A 7,896-nucleotide genomic window follows, 5' to 3' on the forward strand; every position below is an offset into this window, starting at 1 on the left:
GCAAACTCTCTGTATAGTTCTAATGGGCTCTTAAAATATGAGGTAACCATCAGAAATAGCTGCTTTATTTAAAAAGCTCACTGTTAAGGTGCTTTTGCTAATCTGACATCAGGGAAAATCCAAGTTCAAGTTTCATGCTTTGGAAAGCAATAAAAATCACCACCTGGAAATCCAAAGGCACAGGCAAATTGATATTCAAAGCAGGTGTGTCAGCCTCATAGCAACATGGCAGAAGGCATTCAGTGGTTCTGGAAGGAAGGTTAGGGTCCCAGCAGGGCAGCAACTTCCTGGAGGGCCTTTGCAGTTAAGAGTTCTCAGTGGGCATGTCGAAGGCATTCACTGCCTTGCAAAGAAAAACCTATTAGCTGTGCCTAGGATGGGGATAGGTGAGTTAAACTGACTGGTTCAAACTATCACCTTCAAATGAAAGAACTGAAAACAACAAACCCCACATGTTTACGAGCTCAAATACTAGAGGGCATTTCTATAAACCTTTTCTATTTTTGACTTTTTTTTTTCTTGGCCCAGGCCTGGGTCATGAAAAGAAATGCTATATACTGCCAGAAAGAATATTTGCAGAGCACATGGTCCTGCTTGCTAAGTAACTTCTGGATTAGATCACATTGGAATAATTTCTGGACTTCCAATTATTTAATATTTACCAACTACTAATACTATTCTGAGAGAAAAACCTAGAGTAGTTAATAGAGTTATTAGTTAGGAACTATAAAGACAGGCTAGGAACATGAATTCATCAATTCTCTAAGCTTTTATTGAGTACCTATTGTGGTAGATTGCATTTATAGTTCCAGGTTTTTACCCTTCTGTATCCACACCTTTTGCCATCTGACTCTGAAGTTTTTCTACAAACTGTGGAGTATATTTCCCCAGTCAGTTAATGTTGAGCTGATCATGTGACTTGGTTTGCCTGTTAAAACATTAATGGACATAAAACTATCAAAAGTTTGGAATGTGTGTCTGCAGTTGGTGCTCCTGTGTCTGCCATGGGAAGATTTTCTTCTGGTTACCTGCATCTCCTCCAGGCTGAGTCCCAGAAACAGACCAGAAAACAACCTACAAGGAGCCCAGCCAATGGCTGGGAAAGAATCTTCAAGTTGAGGTTAGCCTACATCTTCAGCTCCACAGTTAACCCCACCATGCTCTGGAGTATAAATGCTACATGTTGTGTGATGCTGAGTTTTCATGTGGTTGATTACAGAGCATTTTACTTTAATTGTTGTCAAAGATATCTTTTGTGTGCTAGACATGGTGCTGGACCCTGGGGACCTCAACATGAATCAGAGATAGGTCTTGTCCTTGAGAAACTTTTTGGATCTAATAGAGGAGATATGTACATATAGTTAGTGCCAGGTCTGGGTCTGGGCCAGATACTTGGGGGAAAAAAAAAAGAAACACATTGAAGAAAAAATGGACATGTACCAAAGTAGACTTCTTCATTGAGTTTACACTAGTCTGTTTTTGGCCTTAAAGACATTTCCTGAGAAAACCAACCTTTTATATAATTAATCAAATCCCAGATCCTGCCAGTTAATAATTTTGTTTGTTTTCAAGTGTGTGTTTAAAGTATACTCATTTTGTCATCTCTACAAACATTAGCATTTACTCCAAAATGACAGTTGATCCAAGATTAAAGTTAGGCTAATTCTCCAACATGAACTAAGTTTGATTCTATTTACCAACAATATGAGAAGCATCTCTTTCTACTCACTGAAAATATCTGAACCATCTGAGGATGGACAACAAGGTATGATTTTTTTCTTCATACATAAATCCCGGCCCTGTGGAAACACAAGCCTACAAGACATTTTCACATTTGCAAATTCCTCCACACCATTTGGGACATCTATCTTGAATACCACTGTTCATTTGCATTAAAGAAAATATCCCACCCTTTTTCTGTTGAGGGATTACTTTGGATCACCTCCAAAGACTTATGAGATTCTGGAGACAGCAAACAAGGAAGTGAATGGTGGGAAAATAGATGTCAGAGTTATTGATCTCAGTTGGGGAGAAGCTTATGCTCTACATCTCTCTTTTCAACAAGAGGCATGGTTACATCTGCCACCAGTCTGTCTTAGCCTGCTAGGAGGCCTGAGTAAAGGTATCCATGCATTGTATTAAAAAATGTAAATATTCTTATGGGTTTCATCACTCAGGAACGCTGGAGGATTCTTGCTATAACCAGGATCAGCAGACACTCAGAGTGAGTGTCCCATACCCCATACTTCCAAGCCTTTGGCAAACATCAATAATTAATTATGAAATTGTTTGCTACTGAGACTTTCAAATTCTTCTAAAAATAATGTTACAAAAAGCCACTAGTTTAAAGCTAAAGCACATGAACTTTGGAGCCAAACAACCTAGGCTCAAATGTTGCATCTACTATTTCCTAGAGGTGTTATTTGGGAAAATCAGACTTTCTCCATACCTTGATTTCCACATCCATAGATTATGTACAGCAATGCCACTTATTGCATAGGGTTCTTATGCAGAGGAAATGAGAAAATTGTGTAAGTTGCTTAGAAAAGGCTCTTGCACATAGAAAGAGCTAAATGAGTGGCAGGTACTTTTATTATTCTCCATCTTCCATGTGCTAGACTAAGCACGTTCTGGTTGTTTCATTTGACCATCCTTGCATTAGAACGTCATCATCAGAAATGTCTGAACTGAGAAGAAACTTAAACACTTAGTTTACCTTCTGACCCAGCAATCCCTGTCCTCACCAATTATATCTTAGAGTTGAGAAAACAGGCTCAGAAAGGGAAAGTAATTTGCTCAAAGTCATTGGCAGAGTCATGACTAAACCTGTGTTATCCTGGCTCATGACAGTGCAATTTCTGTTAAACTAAGCTGAAGTAAGCCCCTTCACCCTGGGGAGGTGAGAGAAGTGACCAAGGATGGATAGAGGTCTTTCTGCAGCCCATCACAGAGAATCCCACAGAGGGAGATCAGGCCACCCAGGACCATTGTCGTGGTTTGCCATCTTTTCTTTGGCACACTAATGGAAGGAAGGACTCTGGGAAGAAAAGGTGAAGTGCTGCAGATAACCCTTTCTTACAACTTAACTTCTCTTTCTCAGAGGAATCTGTAGAGTGAGACCCTAAGCAATTGCTTGTTCACAGTGATGCTGCCAATAGATTTAGTGCTTCTGCCTGTTCAAATAATAGTTAATAATCTAGTTGGGGCTAAAATCAAGCATAGGTATTGATTTAGCTGTGCAGTGGGCATGGACCCCTTTCTAACTCCACTAAATCCATGCTGCTTTGCACAGTGCAAGAGCTCCTCTCCATTTCCAACATACACATATACACACACCACTCATTCCCCTAACAGGGACTAGCATCGCTCTTCCTTAAGAAAAACCCGTTAGGTAGACAGAGTATATACTCCCTTTTGTTAATGAGAAAACAGAAATTTAGAGAAGTATTAAGGGCGACTAAAGATTAGAATAGCAGAATGTGGACTCCCACTTAATCTGCTATCTCCAATTCTTTGTTCTTGATTGTTGATAAACATGTTAGCCATTCTGGCAGGGGATGCCCCATATCAGTGTTCATTGTGCTACTCAGTGTCAAGGCAATGCTGTGGATGCCAAAGGCCCTTCTATATTTTTTCTTCAACAAAAACTCACGTTTCACAAGTGATTTAAAACAGATAACATACTTTCCTTCCTGAACTCCAGGCTGGCATGGTGTTACCCTCAACTTCCATGCGTAGATGTGAGTGCTCTCTGGAGAGGTACGCTGTCGACATTCAATTCTGTCTTCCTAAGTATTAACACACATGGAGGGGAGCCCCCCCATTACTCTCCCAGGCTGAGGTCTTAGGTGGCCCCTTTGAGTCACTCTCTCCCTGATGCCTCATCAAGCTGCCATGAGCCAGTGTGGATATTGTTGTCAAGTGTTGGCAGGAACCTGCCCCACTGGAACCCCCACAACAGAGTGAAAAATGTAAAGAGGAGCAAGTAAAATGGAAATTGAAATGATTTTTTAGGAATGTTTTTAATTTCACAGGGAGAGTCCTGAATACCTAATACTCAACACCCTCCGACCGAAGGTGATTGTTCTAGAGCAAGCACATCAGGGGGCATATGTATCCCCTCTTCCCGTCTCCCCCGACTCCCCCTTCCCTTAAACCCCACACAGAGGAGGGAAAACTCCCGCAATTTCCGTGTGACCTGAAGGAATGAATCCTGTCGAGTTAGTTCCATTTTCCCAGTATGAGTTGTTATAATAAGTTTAAGAGGCCACCAGGGTCCTTTGAGTTAGGAACAAATCGCAAATCATCATAACGCTACACCTATTTCTGTTTTATGACAGCAATAAATCAAAAGCAGCCTCACTGTGTGAAAACGAGCTACAGCAGTCACAAGTGCCAGGCTCTGGGAGATGCCAGTGCCCAAACGTCTTTAGCTTTGCAGTGTATGTTTTGGCTCCTGGAGGCTCAATTTTTCAATTAAGGATTTTTTTTTAAAAAGCGTGTGTGTGTGTATGTAAGAGAGAGAGAACAGCTTCAGGTAAATGTGCCAGGCCAGACAACGAGCCTCTTGTTCTTTATGAATTTTATTTATTTATCTTAGCTTTACTTTTGTGTTCATATGACTTTAGAAAAGAGTATTGGAGATGGAGTCCAGCCAAAGAGTATTTACACAAAATTTAATATGACCTTGATTGTAAATGAAATGCAAGTCTCTTGAAGATGGTACATGGTATGGAACAATCAAGGCCTCTAAAAACCTGCTCAGATTTCACCTACAAGTCATGTTTCCTAGCTCTTGGTTAGGATTCCAAGCGGATTTGCAAAATATTTCTTGCATGTTTCTAGGCAGTCAAAATAATTTACGAAGAGGCTTTGTACATATCTATCACTTCAAATTGGTCTTTTCTGGTAGCCGTTTGAATTTTTCAAAATGCTATTATCATTTTCTACTAATTTGAGCAACATTATGTTTCAGAGAATATTTAGCTCTGTACTTGCCCTGAAGTTTTATCAATTACTAATTCATAAAAAAGGCAACAAGAGCTAAGGTTTTGAAACTGATACTGTTCTCACAGTTCAAAGGTTTGTCTAGGCGTTAATCTTTTATACGAATTGATGCTATTAAATTTATTTTATAAAATTTCCTGACTTATTTTATTTTTGAAAAAACAAATGATATTACAATTATTTTGCACCTTTAATTCAGGGGCCACCAAAACTCTTATTAAATATCTCATAAGTACATATTCTGTCAGATTAGCCTCACTTTGGTGTCCATAATCAAAATCAGTCTCATTTTAGGCTGTTCTTCCTCTTCATATCCTCGGGAGTGGCCACCTTCTTCCTTCATGCTGTCTTAACAATGTCTCCATCTCTTTGTTTCCTAGTCCAGAAACTAGCTAACTCAAGGTAGCATTTTTACAGACTGCTAACCTTCTAATCCTTTGTGCAAAGCAATGCCAGGTTAACTTCTCTAAAGCTCCATTTTCACCATCTCACTTCCCTGACTATTTAGGAAATTCCAGAGACTACCCACTGCCTGCCACATGGAAGCATACCATCACCTAGGCTGTGGAACTGTCTGAGTCAAAAGTAACCATCCCAGTAGCACCCGCAGACAGAGAGACACGTGTGCAGACAGGCCTCGGAGAGGCTTGTAACCTCCTGGGCTGGCGGTGATCAAGGGCTGGTCCTTGACATGTTTTTAAATACATTATATTTATTAGACTTCCACTAGGCCCTGGAAAATTGATTCATTCTAATAACAGAGACAGTTATAAACTAGGGCCCAGTTTGTTAATTTTCAGCAGGTCAACTACCACCAGACCTGGGAACAGGACTGGTCAGATGTGAACCAGTCACTCCCTTCCTGGTGAGTGGTTCCCCTTGGGAGACTAAACTATTTATCAGCGGGTGTGTGGGGAGCACAGAATTGGAAAAAGGAAATTGATTGTTGCCTGAAGGAAATATGCGTCACACTCTTACAACCCAACTTTGACCTTCTCCACCCAAGGGACAGCTCAGACTAAGAAGAAAATAGAACTATCCTTATCATCTAAATCAAAGCACCAGTCTCCTTGAAGAGTGGTGGACAAAGAAGGATGGTTCTTTTTTATTTTCATTACTTATTTGTTTTTGTTAGTTTCCTATATAGAGAGAAACACTGACTGGTTTCCAGATTTTGTGTCATTATGACATCGCTTTATGATGTTATAATTACAGCCTTCCTTTCACTTTAGATTTTCTTCCCAATGAGATAAGATTTCACAAATAAGCTGTTCCTATATTGCAACAGAGCGTGAGATAAAATTGTACACATTCTGGCCATTGCCTGTTGTTAGTTAATTGTGCCTGTTTCATTGAGACTGACTTTTCAACCTTGTCTCATTCACATACTTTTATCTTTTCACCATACGGCGCTGCAATTCACTTGCCTATCTTCAACCTTTTACTCTACTAATAGACTGCTACCGATACTCTGTCTACTTCCTCCATATTTGTCAGTTCAACAGTTTTTCATTCAGTGCTCTTTGCCACACACGCAGGTCTGGTTCCCCTGGAGTGAAGGAGTCAGACTGTTATACAAATAATCACAGTACAATATGCTACAAGCTATAAGAAGTAGCCATGAAGTGTGGAAGATATTCTGAGAAGGACTTGATACAATCTATATGGGGAGTCAACTGGGCATCATAGGAGAGATGACACCTATCTATGACCTTTAAGGGTGTGGGAGGTAGAACAATAGCTTCCAAAGATAATTCCCAGAACCTGTATATAGGTAATAGACAGTACATAGAAAATGAGAGTTAAGGAAGTAGATGAAATTAAGATTGCTAATCAGCTGACCTGGAGATGGGAAATTATCCCGGATTATGAGTGGGACTAATGTAATCACAGGGATCTTCAAAAGTGGAAGCAGGAAAGATTCATTGTGATGCTACATAAGAAAGACTCATATTGATGAATTTAAAGATGAGAGGGAACAAAAAAGCAAGGAATGTAGGAAACCTCTAGAAGCTAAAAAAGACAAGCAAACATATTTTCCCCACCAGAAAGGAATGCAGTCCTTATTTTAGCTGATTGATTTTTAACCTTGATTTTAGCCCAGTGAGACCCATCTCGGACTTCTGATCTCCAGAACTCTTGAGAAAATAAATTTGTATTGTGTTAAGCAGCTCTGTGTACGGTCATTGGTTATAGCAGCGACTGAAAACTGATACAAAGAGTAAGTAGGATTTCACCTGAGAAAGTAGCTAATAAATACTTACCTGCAGGGGAGATACCAAGATTAAGAAGGTTTTCCCAGGGCGAGGCTCATCCATTGCACTCTAGGTGTGCTGACTCCTGTGATTTCCCCAAATGCGGGAAACTCAACTGCATAGTTTGTGATAGTGGGGGACTACATTTGCACTCTCCCCTGGTTAAAAAAAAAAAAGAAAAGAAAAGAAAAAAGAAAAAAATAGCTAACAAGGGTTGCGCAGCCAGGGGACATAACATTTAGCTGAGTTATTTGCAACTAGGCACTATGTCACATGCTTTTCATGCCACAATAAGAAAAGGTCCTTTTTGTGGAGTAGATCACTATTACATGAACTATCAACGAAGGCTGTTAGTGATATAGAACAGATGCTTTGGAATTAGTTGATAAACAGTAGCAATAATAATAGTGTTACAATACAGATTTAGGTTGCATGTGTCAAACTCTGGGAAATCAAGCACTGGGATTTAGTGACCAGCTGGTATAAATTCAGCCCTCTAGCCTACAATTCAACTGCCATCTCGACGTTCACACCAGAGGGTTCCATTTGAACTTTGTGTTCAATAACTTTTATATTAAACTCATCATTGGCCTCCTGCAAAATCTACTTGTTCTGTTCATGGCACCCCTGCACT

General features: G+C 40.0%; 1 non-coding gene across 1 annotated transcript; it reads left to right on the forward strand.

Annotated features, from left to right (window-relative positions):
- Positions 1–7,263: 7,263 nt before the first annotated feature.
- Positions 7,264–7,421, forward strand: LOC129085143 (U1 spliceosomal RNA). Its single transcript, XR_008530649.1, has one exon. It is a non-coding gene; the product is annotated as a U1 spliceosomal RNA (small nuclear RNA).
- Positions 7,422–7,896: the final 475 nt, after the last annotated feature.

The sequence above is a fragment of the Pteronotus mesoamericanus genome, unplaced genomic scaffold (assembly GCF_021234165.1).
Source record: "Pteronotus mesoamericanus isolate MK-2021 breed Mesoamerican mustached bat unplaced genomic scaffold, CSHL_Meso_final scaffold_21, whole genome shotgun sequence".
Taxonomy (NCBI): Eukaryota; Metazoa; Chordata; class Mammalia; order Chiroptera; family Mormoopidae; genus Pteronotus; species Pteronotus mesoamericanus.